General features: G+C 41.1%; 1 protein-coding gene across 16 annotated transcripts in view; it reads right to left on the reverse strand.

Moving 5' to 3' along the window:
- Nucleotides 1-21,052, reverse strand: part of PCBP3 (poly(rC) binding protein 3) — a 255,803-nt gene that overhangs the window by 211,719 nt on the left and 23,032 nt on the right. The window contains exon 2 of one of the 16 annotated variants that reach the window (XM_082719929.1): nucleotides 6,850-7,074. The exons of the other annotated variants lie outside the window; for them this stretch is intronic. The gene's annotated coding sequence lies outside the window, so the exon portion shown is untranslated. The remainder of the gene's footprint in view (nucleotides 1-6,849; nucleotides 7,075-21,052) is intronic. 16 annotated transcript variants of the gene reach the window in all.

The raw sequence follows: 21,052 nt of genomic DNA on the forward strand, positions 1-21,052 counted from the left end.
CAATAATTAACAAATTAAAAGTATAAATAAAACAACACATCTCTCTGTACTATATAAAGCAAGTTGATATGAAATTAATAAGTAAATATAAGACTTACTACCACCAATCAATTGTCCTAGCTGAAACTCTTAGAACACCACAGCCAGTAACTAAAGAATACAAACTAATTTTAAGTGAACAAGAAAACATTTAAAATAATACAAAGTATATTTCTTGACTACAAAAAAATTAAATTAGAAATCAGCAAGAAGAGTACACAGAAAAACCCTAAAATATTTGTAAATAAAATGCCACATTTCTAAAAGACCACGGAAACAAAGAAATTAAAAGGAATTTTAGAAAATATTTTAAACTAACTGAAAATAAACATACAAGAAAGTAAAAATGTGGCATCTTCATAAATTTCCAGTGGAAATGTAAAATGATACAGCCAGTCTAGAAAACTGTTTGGCACTTCTAATTAGACTTGCAACCATTACAGGCAACCATCACATGACCCAGAAGTTGTACTCAGGGGCATTTGTCCCACAAAATGAAATTTTATATACACACACACATGCACGTGTGTGCACACACACACACCTGCACAGGAGTGTTCATAGCAGCTTTACTCTTACTAGCAATACTGTAAACAATCCAAATGCCCTTCAATGAGTAAGTGGTCAAACAAACTCTGGTGCATGCATACAATGTAATACTACTTAGTAGTATAAGGGAAAAAAACTACTGATGCCTGCAACAATCTGGAAATACTTCAAGAACATTATATTTGGGTGGGGGAGGGGGCTAATCCCCAAAGGCTGCATATTATGTGATTCCACTTATATAACATTCTCAAAATGACAAAACGATACAGATGGAGAACAGATTAGTATTTTCCAAGGGTTGGGTTCAGGGGGCAGGATGGAGAATGAACATGAATACAAAGAGGAAGTACAGGGAGTTCTTTTTAGTGAGGAAACAATTTTGTGTCTTAACTGTGGTGGTACCTACCCAAATCTATACAGGGAATAAAATTTCATAAAACTGTACACACACATGCACACACACACAGACACACACAGAAATACACAGGTTAAAAATACAATGAAAGTTGAATAATGCCTGTGGTCTAGTTAACAGTATATATCAATGTCAATATATCAATATATCAATGCCAATTCCCTGAATTTGATATTGCACTACAGTTATATAAGATATTGCTTCTGGGGAGAAGTGTATGAAGGATACACAGGATTCCTCATATTATTTTTGCAACTTCCTATGACTCTATAATTATTTTGAAATAAAAGTTTTAAAAATATGCAAGATATAGTTAAAGCAGTGCTTAGAGGAAACTTTATAGGTCTAAATACTAATATCAGATGAGAAAACAATCCACAATCAATTTACCTTCTGCCTAAATAAGCTAGAAAAATAACAGCAAAGTATATCCAAAGTAAGTATAAGGAAGAAAATAATAAAGTTAAGAAAAAAAAATTAATAAAAGGAAAACAGACAAAAAAATAAAATCAATAAAAGCAAAATCTATATATTTGAAAAAGTCAATATAATTAACTGCTAGCTAGATGTATCAAGAGGAAAAATACATATAACAAATTTCAGTAGTGAAAGAGGAGACATCATTACAGATCTTACAATAATGAAAAGAATAATAATACAATATAAAAAGGAACTTTGTCACTGAACTTGATAACCTAGAAAAAAATCAATACCTTACAAAACATGAAATGCTAAAACTGACTCAGGACACAAAAATCTGAAAAGGTTCAAAGAGCTAAATTCTTTTTTTTTTTTTTTTAATATTTCAAGTTTTCATTCAAACTCTAGTTAGTTATTCTTTTTTTTTTTTTAAGATTTTTTTTTAATTCATTTGTCAGAGAGAGAGAGAGAGAGAGAACACAGGCAGACAGAGTGGCAGGCAGAGGCAGAGGGAGAAGCAGGCTCCCAGCCAGGCAAGGAGCCTGATGCAGGACTCCATCCCAGGATGCTGGTATCATGACCTAAACCAAAGGCAGATGCTTAACTGACTAAGCCACCCAGGAGTCCCTCTAGTTAGTTATTCTTAATTAAAAATCTTCTCACAAAGAAAACTTAAAGTCTGGATAAATTCTATCAAAAATTTAAGAAACAAATAACACAATCCAACATAAACTCTTTTAGAAAATAGAGATAGAAATACTGTCCAATACATTTAACGAGATCAGCTTTATCCTATCACAAAACCAGGCAAAGATAACACAAGTAAAGAAAACGGAACAATTTCCTTCTTGATCACAGATGTAAAAGTCCTTTTAAAAGTACTAGCAAATCAAATTCAGAAAGATAGATGGATAAATACATACACACAAACATATATAATTTTAAAAATCCATCAGGACCAAGTGGGGTCCAACCTAGGAATGAAAGTTTGTTTTAACATCCAAAATTAACCAAATGCAATTTAAAATATTAACGGAACAAAGGAAAAATAACCTATGATTATTTCAATAAATATAGAAAAAGCATTTGACAAAATTCAACACTCATATAAAAACATTAAAAATTTAGGAAAGAAGAGGGAAGTGAATTTCCTCAAGCTGTCCAAGTGATCTATAAAAAACCTACAGTTAACATTATAATTAATGGTGAATGACTAAACACTTCACCCCAAAGTTAAAGAACAAGACAAGAAGATTCACTTCTCACCACTGCTATTCAATTTTGTACTGGAGGTCCTAGACAATAAGGTGGGAAAAAAATAAATAAAAGGTATACATAGTGGAAATCAGTAAGTAAAACTATCTTTACTTGCAGATGACAAGATCATAGGGGAAAAGGTTTTAAAACTAATAAGTGACTTTACCTAAGGTAAGGATAAAAGTTTGATATATAAGCAAGAAACAACAACAACAAAAAACAATAACTATACATTAGCTAACAACTAGAAATGAAAATCTCTTGGGGTGCCAGGGTTGCTCACTTGGCTATGTGACTGACTCTTGATTTCAGCTCAGGTCATGACCTCAGGGTCATGAGATCTATCCCAGCACTAGCTCCACACACAGTGGGGAGCCTGCTTGAGATTCTCTCTCCCTCTCTCCTTGCCCCTCCCCCTGCTAAAGTGCGCACACTCTCTCTCCCTCGAATAAATTACAAATAAATCTTTAAAACAAAATAAAATGAAAATCTTCTATAACTACCATTTATAATAGCATCCAAAACCACTAAACATTTGAGAAGATAAATTTAAGAAAATACGTGCAAGATTTGTATACTGGAAGAAAACTTCAAGATACTGCCCCCAAAATTAAAAACATATTAATGAAAGGAGAGATTATGGGGCACCTGGGTGGCACAGTTGGTTAAGCTTCCAACTCTTGGTTTCAGCTGAGGCCGTGGTCTCAGGGTCATGAGATCAGCCCCGCCTCCCGCTCCACACTCAGCACAGTCTGCTTGAGTTTCTCTCTTCCTCTCCCTCTGCCCCTCCCCCATCCTCTCTCTCTTTCTCTCTAAAATAAATAAATAAATATTTAAAAAATAAAAGGAGAGATTATAATTTGAATTGGTTGGCACATTGACTGTTGTTTAGGTGCAATTCTCTTTGAATTGATAAAAAGGTAAAAAGCGATCTCAATTAAAATCCTAGCAAATTTTTAGAAGTTGAGAGCCTGATTCTTAAAAAAAAAAAAAAAAAAAAAAAAAAAAAATTTGAATGCAAAACTAGGATAGTCACAACTATGTGGAAAAAGAACAAAGTTGGAGGACTTAATTTACCTGATTTTAAATAACCAGAAATCAGTACAATGTGATTATTATTAACATAAGACTGGGCTTATAGGTGGAACAGAATAGGGTCTAAAAATCGACTCAAGCACGTATGATCAACTGATTTTGATAAAGTTGCCAAGGCATTTCAACAGGGAAAGGAAAGAATTTCCAATAAACTACATCAGAAGAACTAGGTAGTCTCATGAAAAAAAGAAAAATAAACCTGGATTCTTAATGAACACCATACACTACAATTAACTGAAATATAAAAGCTAAATCCATAGAAGTTCTAGAATAAAACAAAGGAGAAAATCTTTCTGACCTTGGGGTAAACTAGGATTTCTTTGATACATTAGGAAAAAAAAAAAAAAGGAACATACCAATCAAAGGAGGAAAATGGTCATTTATGTTCCATCAAAACTTTAAAATTCTCCTATTTGAAAGATACCTGTTACAAAATGAAAAGACAAGTAATAGAACAACAAAAAAAATACTTCTCAAACACATGTCTGAAAAAAAGTCTAGTATTCAGAATATACAAAGAACATTTGTACTCAATAATAAGGAAACACCAGCCCAGTTTTAAAAAATAGCAAAATATTTCAACGGACACATCGCAGAAGACATACAAACCAGCTAAAGGAGCATATGAAAAAGAGGCCTGACATCATCAGTCCTCAGGAAAATAAAAACTAAAATCCACAATGAAATACAACATACATCTAATAGAATGGCTAAAATAAAATGAAAATGACAACTGTAGATACAAACAGCAGTAAACCGGAACTGTCATATATGGCTAGAGGGAGTGTAAAAATCACTCGAGAACTTCAGAAACCAGTTTGGCAGATCCTTATAAAACCACTTGCTATAGTACAGACCATAAGACTACCTAGCTTAGCTATTTACCTGAGAGAAATGAAAACATATTACCACACAGGAGACATGTACACAAGTGTTCATAGCAGTTTTACTGATAACGGGCAAAGGTAGAAACAATCCAAATGTCCATCAACAGGCAAGTAAGCCAACATAGCATACAGCAGAATACCAGTCAACAGTAAAACAAACAAAACACATTCACACAACACGGATTCAGCTCAAAAGCAGAGATGTTGAAAGAAAGAAGCCAAACAAAAAAAGAAGCCAGTGCACACAATACAACTCCGTGAGCCTTTGAAGTGATGTTCTATACCTTGACTGTGGTGGAAGTTACACTGCAGTATACATATATAAAAATTAATTAATCTGTACACTTAAAATAGATGCATTTGACTGTAACAAAGAGGGGAGGGGATTCTGCCTTCAAGTAGAATCCTGTGAGTCAGAGCAGGGCAACACTACCAATGGAACAAACATTATTTTTTAAAGGATAAACTGCAAAAACTATTATTTCTAAAACCATCAGAACAATGAAGACTATATGAATTAAAATTCTACACAAGGAAGAGTCCTTCTAGGTAAGCAAAAAATAAGCAACTAATTCTGAACATTGGCTAAGAATCAGGCTTGGTCTAAGCTAAGGGATTCTATAGGAGAAAAGAAAAACCAGCAGAACTTCTTTGCAGTCACAGGGGCTTCAATAGGCGGAAATTAAGGGTCCCAAAAGACGAGGCCTGTTCCCCTAACCAAACAACGGCTGAGTTCTGGGACTGTGCAAAAGATGAAGGGACTGGGCAGCAAGATGGACTGACATCTCTTCCCATGTCTCCAGGTGTTAGAAGATAGAGTCACATGAAAGGAAAAGGACCTTCAACAGTCCCTAATCCATCCATCCCTCAAGTCTTGCCAGATTTTACACCACTCAGCGTATGGCAGAGCTCAAAATTTTAAGCTGGTTGAAACTTCAGGACTGAAGAGAATAGGGACTTGTATCTAAATCAAGAATCCAGGGGGGCGCCTGGGTGGCTCAGTGGGTTGGGCCGCTGCCTTTGGCTCAGGTCATGATCTCAGGGTCCTGGGATCGAGTCCCGCATCGGGCTCTCTGCTCGGCAGGGAGCCTGCTTCCTCCTCTCTCTCTATCTGCCTGCCTCTCTGCCTACTTGTGATCTCTCTCTGTCAAATAAATACATAAAAAATCTTTAAAAGAAAAAAAGAATCCAGAAAGGCCACTCTCAAGATCAGGGACAGACTACATGCTTCTAAACAAAGACCTTTGATTCTACTTCAAAGGAGCTTAAAACAAAAAAAGAGCAAAGTAAACCCAAAGTAAGTTGAAGGAAATAAATAATAAAGAGCACAAATCAATAAAATTTAAAATAGACTTGGAAAAAAATCAACCAAGCTGAAAATCGGTTCTTTGAAAAGATCAACAAAATGTTTAAATGTATAATAAACTCAAGGCTAGAATGATCAAGATAAAAAAAAATAAAGAGAACATAAATCATCAATGTCAAGAATGAAAAACTTATCTCTATAGGTCCTATAAACAATAAAATAATATCCTGAACAACTTTAGCCAACAAATGTAACAACCTGGAAAAACTGGTAAAATTCCTTGAAAGACAACAACGAAAGTTCATTCAAGAAGCAACAGATAGCTTACATAGGCTCAGACCTATTATATAAATTAAAATTTCTAGTTAAAAACACTAAGCTCCAAGGGCTACACAGGTGAATTCTACCAAACATTTAAGGGAAAAAAAAAATACTGATTCTACACAAACTCTTCTAAAAAACAGAAGAGAGAACACTGCACACATTTTATGAGATAATAATATTATCTTGATACCAATACCAGATGAAGATGTTATAAGGAAACAAATCTATAGACCAATATCCCTCATGTAACTAGACACCAAAATCCTTAAAATATTCTCAAATCAAACCCAGAAATATTTCAAAAGGATAAAACATCACAACTAAGTGAGGTTTAGTACAAGAATGCAAGGTTGGTTCAACATTCTTGATGTTACTGAATGTTAGCTGAATGTTGCTATATAAACATAGTAGTTCACAAACAATCTCCTGTATATGGATACCCAGAAGAGGAGGCAAAAGGTGAGGCCGACCACTCCAAACTGCTAGGTGGTAGGGAGCTGATTTAGGAGGCCTGTCTTGGGCAGCCATAAGACAGGTATATCTCCACACCCACCTACCAGTTAAAGGTTTAGATTGAGGCCTTCACTGGATTCAGTCACGTACTCAATCCAGATGGACTCTGGATTGGACTCTGAGTACAGCTGTCCTTGGAATAGCTCCCACAGTGGGAACAAAGAGGGAGAGCACACATTCCAAGGACGGGGTGGGAGTGAGGAGTCTTGGGTTGATTGCCCAGGGCAAGCTCAAGGCTCAACACTTGGTTGTGTCCTCTTGATTACCTCCTGCAAAATAAAAGAATAAAGAATAAAAACCAAAATGATTCTCTCAATAGATGGAGAAAAACATTTAACAAAATTTAGCAACCACTGATGGTACGAATTCTCAGATAGGAACACACCAATTTTCTCACCTGATAAAAGCACTGACAAAAAGCAAACAGCCAGCTTCATACTTAAAGGTGAAATAGGGAATACTTGCCTCCTACGACCAGCAGGTAGGCAAGGCTGTCCACTCTTACCATGGCTATTCAACACTGTGCTAAAAACGCACAACATGGAAGAATCTCAAAACTATCACGTTAATGAAAGGGGCCAGAAAGAAAAAGAGTACACAGTACGTGGTTACATAATGCACAATACAAACTATCTAAAATGACAAAAAGTATGTCTGTGTTTTCCTGGGACCTACAGGCAGAGCAAGGGATGGACTGAAAAGGATCACAAGGATCTCTTGGGGGTGATGAAAATGCTCCCTCATGTTTGCTATATACCACCGTCAAAACTCACCAATTACACACTTTAAAGGGATGGGGTTTATTTTATGTAACTCATTCTTCAGTAAACTTGGTAAGAAAAAAGATCAATATGTTTAAAAACAGGAAGTGGTGAACAAATGGATGAAAAGATGAAGAATTTCAACAATCTTGGAATCTACAGAAAAATAATAAAATGCACATTCTATAATTGGAGACCACAATATCTGCAAGTAAGAATTTATTTTATGTCTTAAAAGTAAAGCAGCAAGAACTGAAGACCCAGTTAGAGAAACTCGGACAAATCCAATAGAAAATATCCAAACTTTCAGAAATACGGATCTGAAACTGAGGTTCAGGCAGAAAAAATATAAAAAAGAATGAAAACGACTGTACAGAGCATAAAAGATATGTAGGACAGGATCAGAAAGTATCACAAACGAGTAATAAGAAAGACAAGGCAAAAAACATGGCAATAGCAGCATTTGAATGAATAATGTTGGAGAATTTTCTAAACCTGATTAAAAACTTTACACAATTCAAAAAGTTCCATGAACCCCAAACAGGATAAAGACAAAACCCAAGCACATGCACATATATGCATGCACATGCACAGGCACAAAGACAGAAAATCTTAAAATCCCGCAAAGAGAAAAGCACATTACTTTTTAGGAACAACAATGAAACAAAAGGCTACTTTCTCAGCAAGCACTATAAAAGCCAGAAGACATAAAGAACATAGTGAAAATGCTGATATATTTAGAATGTTGGAAAAAAAAAAAAAAAACTGTCAACCTAGAATCTATACCCAGTGAAGATATTTTTCAAAAATAAAGGCACAAAAATAATGTGTTCTCAGACAAAGGTCAAGAGAATTTGCTGTGAATATATCTGCACTATAAGAATACTTCCATGAAGTTCTCCAGGCTGAAAGAAAATTTCCCAAATACAAGCACAGAACTACTGGAAAGAATAAAGAAGACCATAAAGGATAAATATATGGACAAATACTTCACAATACTGACTGCTTAAAACAGAAATGATACCATGTTGATCTATAACACACATAGAAAAAGTATATATATGACCAGATCAGAGTAGTCTATAAGAAGTCATGATGTAATTGAAATCTCTTGAGTAACTACTACTAAAAAGATAACACAAGAATGAATAAAAAGAATTTGAGATTAAAACAATAGAATAGGGGCGCCTGGATGGCTCAGTGGGTTATGCCTCTGCCTTCGGCTCAGGTCATGATCCCAGGGTCCTGGGATCAAGCCCCGCATCAGACAGTCTGCTCGGCAGGAAGCCTGCTTTTTCCTCTCTCTCTGCTTGCCTCTCTGCCTACTTGTGATCTCTCTCTCTCTCTCTCTCTGTGTCAAATAAATAAATAAAATCTTTTAAAAAATAATAAAAAATACTTGATTAGGTCAAATAAAGGCAAGGAATGGGAAATAAAGGAACAAAGAATATGTAGGACAAAAAGATAACAAACAGCAAGATGACAGAATTAAACCCAACATTTCAAAACTACTATAAATCGTTTTGTTTTTTTTAAAGACAGCTAATCACAAACGGGCCAGAGACCTGAGCAGGCACTTCAGGGAAGACCTCCAAATGGACAACAGCATTATTTATATAACGCTGTCATAATGATAATGATGGTACTCAACTCTGTCAACCGTGATGCTGTGATTTATAATAAGATGCATCTATACTGATAGATATTCTAGGTCTCCATGGTATTCCTGGTGCCGAGATTCTAAAATCCTAAATTTTCTGAAATGCAGGCATCGAGGGTACCTTCTGTTCTATTGATGAGGGTACTTCTGAAAAACACCTGCATCACCTAAGGAAAGGGCTGACCACCAGGGGACCAATTATGTGATTAGAAAATAGGATGTTTCAACCCCACCCCCAGATCTCCTAGGAGGAAAGAGGAGCTAGAGGTTGAATTCAATCACCAATGGCCAATGATTTAGCCAACCATGCCGTGTAGTAAAGCCTACATCAAACCCCAAAGGACAGACATTAGAGAGCTTCCGGGTTGGTGAACGTCCGATGCACAGGCGAGTACGTCCAGTAAGCATGGCAGTCCTGAGCTCCTCCCGCATACCTTGTCCTATGCGTCTCTTCTACCCGGCTACTCGTCTAGACCCTTTCTAATATCCTTTATAATAAACGCGAGTACATGTAAGTAAATGTTTCTGAGTCCTCTGACCCATTCTAGCAAACTAATGGTGGGGGTGGGGGATCCTCCAATTTCTAGCCAGTCAGTCAGAAGCACAATTAACAACCTGGACCTTTGACTGGCACCAAAAGTGATGGGGGGCACTGGGCAGTCTTGTGGGACTGAGCTCTAAGCTCAGTACCCCCAGCTAGATGGTGTGAGAATTGGATTGTATTGAATTGTAAGACACCCAGCTGCCGTCAGAGAATTGCTTGGTGGTATGGGAAAAACCCATGTTATCCGTGATCAGGAAAATGCAGATAAAAACCACAATGAGGGGGCGCCTGGGTGGCTCAGAGGGTTAAAGCCTCTGCCTTCGGCTCAAGTCATGATCCCAGGGTCCTGGGATTGAGCCCCGCATCAGGCTTTCTGCTCAGCGGGGGGCCTGCTTCCTCCTCTCTCTCTCTCTGCCTCTCTGCCTACTTGTGATCTCTTTCTGTTGAATAAATTAATAAAATCTTAAAAAAACACACACACACACAATGAGATGTCATCACACAACCTGCATTAAAAAATGTGAGAAAGACAGAAACCAGCAAGAGCTGACAAGGATGTGGAGAAACTGAATTCTCACTCATCATGGTTAGATGCAAACTTTGAAAAACTATCTGGCTTTTATCTACTAAACACAAATGTACCTGTGATGCAGCGGGTCGAGTCCACTTCTGGGTAAATACACAAGAGAAATGTATGACATGTCAGCCAAAAGACTATGAGGACAGTCAGAGAAGCTTTAGCCTTTTCTTGAGTTTTTATTTTCATTCCAGTTCCTTAGCGTACAGTGTTCCAGTAGTTTCCGGTGTACAGAGAAGCTGTATTCTTAATAGCCCCAAATGCCCACAGAGCTGGTGTGGCTGGACATACAGGCACTTGTGGTACACGCGGGCACTGGAAGACCACACGGCCATTAGAGAAAAAGTCCTCTACACATCTTTATAAACTTCTGCTCTGGCACAAACTTATTGAGAATACTCCCAATTGTTTGTTGTTGTTTTTTTGGTTTTGGTTTTTTGGGTTTTTTTGTTTTGTTTTTTTGGTTTTTTTTTTTTTATTTTTAAACACTTTTAAAAAGCCCTTTTTAAAATGGCTTGTTTCCCTACTTACCGTGTCTTGTGAGGCAGAGACGGAATATGTAGCCACAGCTCATTTTTCCATCAGATGTGTACTAGGAACTTCTGCAAACTACATACAGAGGGCCCTTCCTCCATTCGTGGCAGCAGAGGAGGCAGAGGCCGGACACCACCCAGGCTCAGATGTCCTACGCACCAGGCACCAGGCACCGGCCTTCCCCACACGCTGTTCTCCAGGTGTCTTAGTGTCTCATCTCACCTGGGCCTCAGAAGGTAAGCCCTAGAAATGTGGAAGACAGCTTTTTCCTTTGTACTCACCAGAAAACCGAAGTCTCTATGTGGACTATAAGATACAGTGCAGAGGACCACAGGGGAAGGGAGGGAAAACTGAATGGGAAGTCATCAGACAGGGAGACAAACCATGAGACACCCTTAACTCTAGGAGACAAACAGGTTGCTGGCGGGGAAGGGGGTGCGGAGATGGGGAAACAGGGGGACGGGCATTAAGAAGGGGCACGGGATGTGACGAGCACCGGGTGTTGTATGCCACCGATGAATTACTGAACACTATGTCTGAAACTCATGTACTTTATGTTGGCTAACTGAATTTAAATAAAAACAAGAAACGAAAATAGAAGTCTACTGTATAAGACTGATGATTCACAGATCTGTACCCCTGAAGTGAATAATACATTATATGTTAATTAATTTTAAAAATTGAAAAAAAGAACAGAAGTCTAGGCAACAAAAGGACAGTCGCTGTCTACTTCACACCCGCTGTGCGTTGGCTGGAGAGGGTGCTTTAGGGCAACAGGCTTGAACACTGGACCATGAGTAACAAGAAAAGTCCACAGTGACTCCAACCCCCAGCTAAATACAAACAGGCCCAGCAGGTGACCCACGTCCGAATACCACAGGCCCTAACTAACCAATCAGCCACTTAACAACCAAGCACAGTTACCAAAAAAGGGGCGATTCCCTCTATTCCCATATGGCCTCACCTTCAACCTGTAAGCACAGCCCCACCCACCACCCCCAGGCAATTTGCTTTGGCGTCCTGGCCACTGCGGCCTGGTGGTGTATTCAGTAAACTTCTATCTACTTTGTTCTGCCTCAGATCGATTATTTCACTGCCCCCAGAGCTGGCTTCCACCCGACTGAGTCACCGCACATGTGGGGGAACTCCGTGAGATCAGCAGAAACACCACACCCGCCCCATCGTATGGTCTCCAAGATCAAGCTGAAACTGCCATCCTCTGGACAGCCTTCTTCCATCCCTCTCTCCCCACCACTCCGAAGCTCCTCATCCTTCCTTCGCTCTTCTCTGAGGACGTGTAATTGACACTTCATGGCACTGAGGAGATGCGTGTCTGTCTACTGTCCACTCCCACAGTGGATTATATGCTCCTTGGGGGTGGGGGCCATTTCTCACCCATATTTATGTCCTCAGCAGCCACCCAGATCCAGCTTTTCAATAAACCATTTGCTGAATTCCTAGCATCACATCTCGAAACCTCACCTGGGAAAGTTTTCTGAAGGACAAAGGGTTCAGGGCTCACGTGATGAAAGCAAGGGTCAGCATGGGACACAGGACACGAAAGCACAATCTTTGTAAGGGCTCCGGTCTGTGGCAGTGACAGTATTAATTCCAATGGAGCTCTTGGCCCGGAGAGTGGGAGCCAAAAGGCTGATTAGCTCACTGCTGAAACGCTGGCAAGCATGCTGGTTCTTGGCCCAGCCCCAAAAGAAAGTGATGTGAACATTACACGCCATTAAGCTGACTCAGAGAACAAATGACTAAGTTTCCGATAATCAAGGAGAAGATTTTAGCTGGGCCATTCTTCATTCTGATGCAACCTGAGTTTAATGCATCGTGAGGAATGATTCCGGCCCAGCCCAAAGGAAGTATCTTTGATGTGGTGTGTGTGTTCTCAGCCAGTCTTGCTCATGGCAGGGGCGGGGTGAGGAGCATTTTACTGCCTTTCTAATGTTCTACCAGCCATTCAGAATCCTCTGTGAGCAATCCTCTTCAATACCAGGCTATAAAGTAGGTGATTCTGTTTATAGGAGCTGTGCTATTTAAAGACCAGCTAGCTCATTAACGTCACCTGCCAGAGCCCTAAGCTTTAGGTAGCAACTCAAACAAGGCCCTCAAATGGAGGAATATCTTCACACACCAAGGCAATGAAAGACCTTAGAGGGTAGAGATCCCCTAACCACACTCCTGAGGGCATCAGAAAATAAGCTGCCAGACAGGAGAGACCAGGGCTCTCCCAAATGACCCAAAGGCTAACAGCAATCCCATGTCACTGTCCGCAACTGCACTATCCCTTCATTCTGGAGACCGTGCGCGGTGGAACTGGATGGCAGTTGATGACAGCACTGAGACTGCCAGCCAAAATTCAATATGCCCTTCCTCCACCCACCCCAGCAGAGACCTAGGCCGCACAGCCCTCCTCGTGTTGGTCTCTGACAACAGCCTCACCAACACCCAGTTTCCAGTAAGAAGCACAGGCATTCAAAGAGTCCAAAGGCACACACAGCTTCAGCTTGCCATGGTGGGGACAAGAAGCCAGGTCCCTGACTTCATTTCTACCCCCAAAGAACGGGGTTGAGAGTGGGGATGGGGGGGACACAGGATCCACTCACAACAATGACAGTGCTGCCCTGCAGGCACTTCTGCTCTGAGACAAGATACCTAAAGCAGGTGACCTGGAAGGAGCAGTAATCACTACCGGTGTGGCCAATAACGCCCCGAGGCCCTGCAAATTCCTGTCTTTAGAAAGAGTCAATCATGTTTAACAGATTCTAGGTAATAAATCAGAAACTTAATCTTATGGTTTAAATTTTTTTCTAATGATGGTTTAGAAACTGAAAGGATATGTAGTTAATCAGAATTCCCTACTCCCCACTTCCCATTAGAAGCAGCTTTACTGTTCTTCCCATAAAGAGCCCGAGTTCCCCCGCAGGGAGAGGCACTGAGACAGAGCAGGAAAGAGCACACGGCACCCCCAACCCCAGGCACATGGGCCCTGTGTCCCTACACTTCCACAGGGGCAAACCCTTGTACACCTAGCTCTCCCAGCCAGTGACCTTCCCGGCACCTAGAAATAAGCTTCACGATGTTTGTTTCTCCCCTGGCACCCAGTAAATTGAGTGCGCAGGCTGACAAAGCTCTGCTTACTGACACCAGGCCAAGAAGGTACATTTCTTTCCAGAAGCTCAGGTTAACCTGCCCTCCTTCTTAGCCAGCCGCCCTTCCCTCTGGCACAGGGCCCTTCTGCACAGCTGCCCTGTCCCCTCTGCCTTCTATCTTCGTAGGCAGATCTCAGTTAAGATCTTGCCCTACCAACCTTTTCTCCCTCATCAATTCCTGAAAACACAAACAAACAAACAAACAAACAAACACCTTAGGAACTGAAAAACTATTGACACTACCTCTGACCTGAGGCTTCTTAGCACCTAGCAGAAGTCCAGACCCCCTAACAACAGCAGGACTTAATAAATGTTGCTGACTCACAGAACCGTCCAGGTTAAATCTCCCATTACAGAGCAGAACCTCCTATAGGGCTTATGTCTTAAAAATCCAATTCCAATCCAATTTCTAAAATTATTTACAACATTAAAGTTGAAATGAATCCTTCAGACAATCTGCTTCCAAAGTCAGCTTTTCTATTGAGCCTACTGTCCTATTAACTTTTACCTAAAAACAAATAAACAACTCACAAACAAAAAAACCAAAAACAACTCAGTCTCCTCCCTTACTCAGCATTTGGGGACAGCTAAATATCTCGTGAAAATTCTGAGTTCTCACCAAATCTCCTGTGTCAGTACTCAAGCACCACAATATCCTATGACACTAACCAGTCATTCTCAAACTTTGTGGACTCAGAACCCCTCTCCTTTCCTCAAATTATTTTTTAAGTGGGTTCTATCTGTTTTGATATTTACAGTACATGAAACGAACACAGATTTCAAAATTACTTATTCAGTAATTCATTTAAAATGAATAATAAACCCATTACATAATGACAAAAATAACATTTTTAAAATAAAAATAACTGTATTTTCCAAAACAAAAATAGTGAGAAGAATTTCTGGAACTCTTTAATGTCAAGATTAATAGAAGACAGCTGGATTTTCCTATCTGTTTCTGCATTCAATCTGTTATGATACATTGTTTCGGTTAAAGTATGTAAAGAATACCTATCCTCACACAGACGTGTGGCTGGAAACAGGAGGAGCATTTTATAAGTTTATCAGATTACTGTGGACATTTTTCTCTGATAGAACATCAAAACCTGACAAGTGGTCATTTCTTAAAGGTTAGCTGCAATGTGAAATCTGAAACCCTATCAATAAACTTTTAGGACTATATTATATTAAAACCCATTATCTATCAACCCTGTGCCTTGAACAGATAGTTTGCCCATATATAATTGTTTTAACACCATGTTTTCATCATTTGGAAAATACCAGTCCACTGGGCAGATCTCCCAAATATTAACACATTTAAAAATATAAAGTCAAAAAAATCACATTAGTTAATACCAACCACTGAGTTCATCCAGAAACATCTTCAAGTATCAGGAAGCTATCAAGGTCACCATGGCAGACACAAATTTTCCAAAATTCCAATTTTTGATAGAAAACTCAAATTTTATCAGTTGCAACAAATACAAGTATCTCCTTGGAAGGAACAGGCTCACTTGGTTCAATTTTCAGACACTGTCTGCCAAAAGCATAATTCGGAATAACCACAGTTTGTCAGTTATTCCTTAATGTAAAAACAGTGCTCCGTGAGAAGAGCTAGTTCGTCTGGGATCCGGAACGTGCACTAGTGCTCCTCCTCAGAACAATCATCTTAATTCCATCTGTAGACGTGCCTCATGCACTTCCAATTCTGTCTCGCAGAATGTTAAAAAGACGTGCTCAAGATTTAATAAAATAATTCTTCCTGCTTCATCAAGGACAATGTTAAATGACGCTGGCTTTTTAGATGGCGAGTGGCGACGGTAAAGGACACCAGGACGATTAGTGGAGTTTGCAGCCCTGCCCTGATGGGGCTCGGATGCTGGCGATGGTACCCGCTATTGCTCTGTGTCATCAGCTCAAATGTCAACGCAAGGAAAAAGGAAATGATGGCTCAGGACCCCGAGTCAAACAGTTTTGACTCCACCAACCCCCCCCCCCCCTCAAAGGGCTTCAGAGTGTCCTAAGGCCCACAGAACGCAGATCTCAGGGGCATCCTAGAGTGCTCCAGAGCTGAGAACAGAGCTGGAGTCCCAGGTCTGTCTTCAGGGGCAAAGCAATGTGCCTGCCACAGCTGAGCCTGACCATTATGGGGCACCCAGAGTGCCATGACTACTCATTGGAGAGTCCTGCCCTCTCAGGGTGAAATTTAAGCCTCTGTTCAGCAGGGACTGTGACTCCCTCACAGCTCGTATACTGCCTAGTGGGTGCCGCCGCCGAGTCAGGGCCTGTCGGCAGGGGAACGCCCACCTGAATCAGACAGGCCCAAGGGAGCCCCTCAGCCCCAGCATCAGAGAGGAGAGAGGTGGGGGGAATTCTGAGGCACCACAGTGCCTGCCCACTGAACTGACCGCACATCCTACTCCTCCCAGGCACTTACTTCTGAGCCTAAAGGAGGGGGGGCCTGAGAGCCAGGACAGCCTCAGCAAATCCAGTAAAGCCTGAAAGCATAGAGCCTGAAAGTAAAGCATAGAGCCCAACCTCAAGCGTGGTCTGCTGTTAACAGGGGAGAATCTCTTGCGACCTTGCCACAGAGTACCGGGCAGCAGGGACACTCTCCCAAGTCCAGGGCATCACTGTTGGCCTAGGAGAAACTGTGCCCAGAAACACAATGCTGCCAAGAGGAGGAGAAATAAATGATGGGTACCGTGTGGGGCATGTCCAAGAGCAAGAGGCCCCTGGGGATCCACGTGTGTCAGGGGAAGGGGGGAATGCCGTATGGGGGCTGGAGCCCAGGTTCGGGAGCTGCAGCAAGTAGGGTGGGGAGGTGGGCAAAACAAGGTCACAGATGGTCACATGGACCCTCATTCCTGGGCCCCAAGAAGAAAAGTGCCTATTACACACCTTCTCTCAATATCAGCCTCCATGCTAACCCATATGGATAACCCACACATTTGAAAAGACCATTAAACTGAAACTTTCGGATTCCTAAGTGGACCTAGAGAAATGTGGCTACCTCAAGATTAATAATAAGTAAAACAATCTGCTTCATTATCATCTGTGTAATTAACAAGGTAATAAAGTCTAGAAAATGCAGCAACAGTTTAATCAAAGGAGTTATGAAAGACATTGGTAAGAAACATGGTTCTGTTATAAAATCTCCTATTTTTTTTAATATTCTATGTTTATGGGGCGCCTGGGTGGCTCAGTGGGTTAAAGCCTCTGCCTTCGGCTCGGGTCATGATCCCAGGGTCCTGGGATCAAGCCCCGCATAGGGCTGTCCGCTCCACGGATAGCCTGCTTCCTCCTCTCTCTCTTTCTACCTGCCTCTCTGCCTACTTGTGATCTCTGTCTGTCAAATAAATAAATAAATAAAATCTTTAATATTCTATGTTTAAAATTCCATGAAAACTCAAACAAGTCTGGGACACTATATACAATTTACCCTTTCTGTGAACAACATAGGTTTGAATTGCGCAGGTCCACTTATAAACAATTTTTCTCTACAAATACAGTATAGTGCGGTAAATGTATTTTCTCTTCCTTATGATTTTTTTCCTTACTACTTTCTTAATCTTATAATTTTCTTTCCTCTACCTTACTGTAAGAATGCAACATATAATACATATAACACACAAAATATGTGTTAGTCAACTGCTCTTTTGGGATGCCTAGGTGTCTCAGTCAGTTAAGCCTCTGCCTTTGGCTCAAGTCATAATACCAGGGTGCTGGGATCGAGTCCCATATTGGGCTCTTTGTCAGTAGGGAGCCTGCTTCTCTCTCTGCCTCTGCCCCTCTCCCTGCTTGTGTATTCTCTCCCACTCTGATAAATAAATAAATAAAATCTTTAAAAAAAAAAAAAAAGGAAACATTGACTGCTATGTCATTGGTCAGGCTGAGCTATTAACAGTTAAGTTTTGGGGGAGTCAAGAGTTATACACAGATTGTCGATGCTAAGGAGGTCAGTCAGCAACCCTAACTGAATTGTATTATAGATGATTCTTAGCCATGTCACACTACAGATAACTATAAACTGCACTCTCGATGAAGTACTGCCCCTTTGGACTGTTTCTTAATCACTTAAGGATAATTATGAAGCATCCTGAACTCTCTGAAAAAACACCCAACTCAGTAAAAATTGCACAGCAACATGCTCACTGACCCTCTTCTCCTGCAATGCTGTAAGTTTTCAAGGTTGGCTCGGGTACGTTGTATTAGGAGCACTTGGCCTCAAAGGATGAACTTAGTGTGCTACATAAATTATTAACCCCACCAAAGTACTTCAGGATGAAATAATAATGCCTTATTCACCCAGAGAGTTTTACTACTAAATGTGTCTGCATGTCAATCATCTCATTTCACTTCCACAATGGCCCCGAGAGAAATATATAGGCCAGGTCCTCACATCTCCCCTCTTTCAAAGCAAAAACAGACTCAGAGCAAGGGAAGGATCCCAGAGCCCCGCTACCCCAGGGCAAAGAACAGTGCCCTTGTGAGTCTTCCATATCATTGCAACTTGGACTCAAAATCATTTCTTCATCGACTTTATTCACTTTACTTATTGCCCACCTATCCCAAAAAACATTGAAGTGTCTTATTTCTCCTTCTTGGAAGAAATCAGAAAAATTGATTTTCCAACATGAATACAGTGAAATGCAGCAAAGCTGGACTACCACGCTATGCCCTTGTGATGATGTCGGCCTAGAAATCTGCCAAAAGTGAATGGCTTCATTTCCAAGTGGTCGAGAAAGAAAAAGAGAAAGGGCTCAAATAATTCCCAAATGAAGCGTTTAGATCAGAAATATTCCTCTTTTAACAATCTATCATTAAATACAGATTTCAACATAAATGAATTAAGACCGCAATGGGTTCTCCTAAGAGGGGTGATGCCGTAATAGGAACCACTGTCAGGCAGCTGGTAATGAGGACGCTGTGTCTCCTGTATCACAAAGTGTTTCCTATGATCACCTGAAAGCAGATCACAGCTCAGGGAGAAGAAAAAAGAGGGTGCCAGGAGTTGGAGTGACTGTTACCCATTTTGCGGGTAACATAATGTCATAATGTCACACTGGAGAAAGAGATGACCTTAGGCAAAAACTGTCCAACCTCAGAGAGACAGGAAAGCATCTAGAGACAGTCCAGAAACATGGGGTCACCTAGTGAGAAAAGCCACCCTTTCTGTACCCCAAGTGTAAGATAAAAGGTAGAAAATGTTCTGAAAAGCAAAGGCCCAAAAAGACTCCTCAGGTAAGAGAGGGCTCCGCTGGATACACAGATCAGATTACAGGGCTTCTTTCTCACCCACAGCCATGCCTTCAAGATAAACCTAAGTAGAGAGACACAGGTACAAGAAAGCAGACCTATGAAGTGGGCTGGGGGATCAAGACCAGGACGGAATTCTGGATGTAGTTATTAACACACGGGACTTCCAGAAAAACAGAATAGAATTTGGGGAGAATTGTACTGCCAAAGAAAAATGAGCCTAAATATAGTCAATGACTTGTCAAACCTTGGATCTCCAAACTTCCACAAGCAGAAAGCAAGCTATGATATCTGTGCAGCCCCCCAACTCCCGAGTTAGACAGTCTCTCCAAGGCCTGAGGCAGATGTGTCCAGGGAGGACAAAGGACAAAGACAAGCCTCCCGGGGGCAGGGCAAGGAGTCCTGAAGGACAACAGCCAGAAGTTCTTCCTGCCGCACTCCCAGAGCAGAGGTGAGTGCATCAGACACAGGCAGTAGTGTGACCACGATGAATCATGACAAGACCCTGCTGTCACCACATCAGAACACAAAGCAGGAATCTTGTCCAAGCCAAATACACCAGGCATGGCCCTCTCCTGGCTAATGAGTGACAGCTGCTTCCTTACCAATCACAGCATTATCCTCATCCAAGCCCAACCTCCCTAGATAAGATTCACTGAGATACTCATAAAATGGTCCCACTTACCGACCTTTCTTGGACCTTCCCCCAAATCACTCAGCCAAAGCTCAAATTCTATAACAGGTTCTTTCTAGCACTCTCTTACCTCAAAGCCCCATGGTTCCCAGCGGTGTGTAGTCCCAACCTGCTCCATCACAGGTGCAGGGTGAGTTCTTGGTGGCCATGGGTCACCAGTCATTGACAAACATTTTCTTTTTCTTTTTTTTTTTTTAAGATTTTATTTGTTTATTTATTTAAGATAGAGAGCAAGAAAGAGAGGTACAAGTTGCAGGGAGGAGCAGAGAGGGAGAAGTGGGCTCCCTGCTCAGCAGGAAGCCCAATGCAGGACTTGATCCTAGAACCCTGAGATCACAGCCTGAGCCAAAAGCAGATACTTAACTAACTGAGCCATCCTGTGACAGACACTTTCACAATACTGCCCACAGGATGTCATTCTCGCTCTGGACTCAGGACGAATGTTTATCTGCCGTTCCCCACCCCTTCCAGAATGGAAGGTTGTTTTAATTGCGTTTGTCCCAGCTCAGCTCCACACCGTACAGTGTAAGCACCAGATACGCTGTGTGTTAGTTCAGTCACCAAACCTCACGAGTCACATCTGGACTTGACTGTCTCCCTGGGAGAGTGCGTAATGACTACAAAAGTAGGATGTGCCTGGGTATGTTTGTGGCCAAAGAGAAGATGGAGCCAGAAATGACTGTCCACCAAACAGCTTCCAACCAGGGACGAATCTTGCCAATCTCCCATGTGCATTTAGGTGGGGCCACGAGACCCGATCTTACCAGTGGGATACGCACAGCTGTGATACATGCCATGTCCAGGCCAACATGAGTAAGAGGTATGTGTGTCTCCTCATGTAGTACGCCTCATCTGCCAACTGGACAAAAGGAAGTTCAGGCCATAGAGGACGCTACCAGCCTAGCAGATGGCAGAACCAGAACTACATGGGGCCAGACCCAAATCATCATGCAGAGGAAGTGGTCACTGATAACGAACATCCACAGTGGGCTGTTACTTTAAAGGGAAGTAAATTTCCTGTGCAAATTCCCAACATTTGGGAGATGCTGAAATTACCTGA

This window comes from Mustela nivalis, assembly GCF_964662115.1.
Source record: "Mustela nivalis genome assembly, chromosome: 1".
NCBI lineage: Eukaryota > Metazoa > Chordata > Mammalia > Carnivora > Mustelidae > Mustela > Mustela nivalis.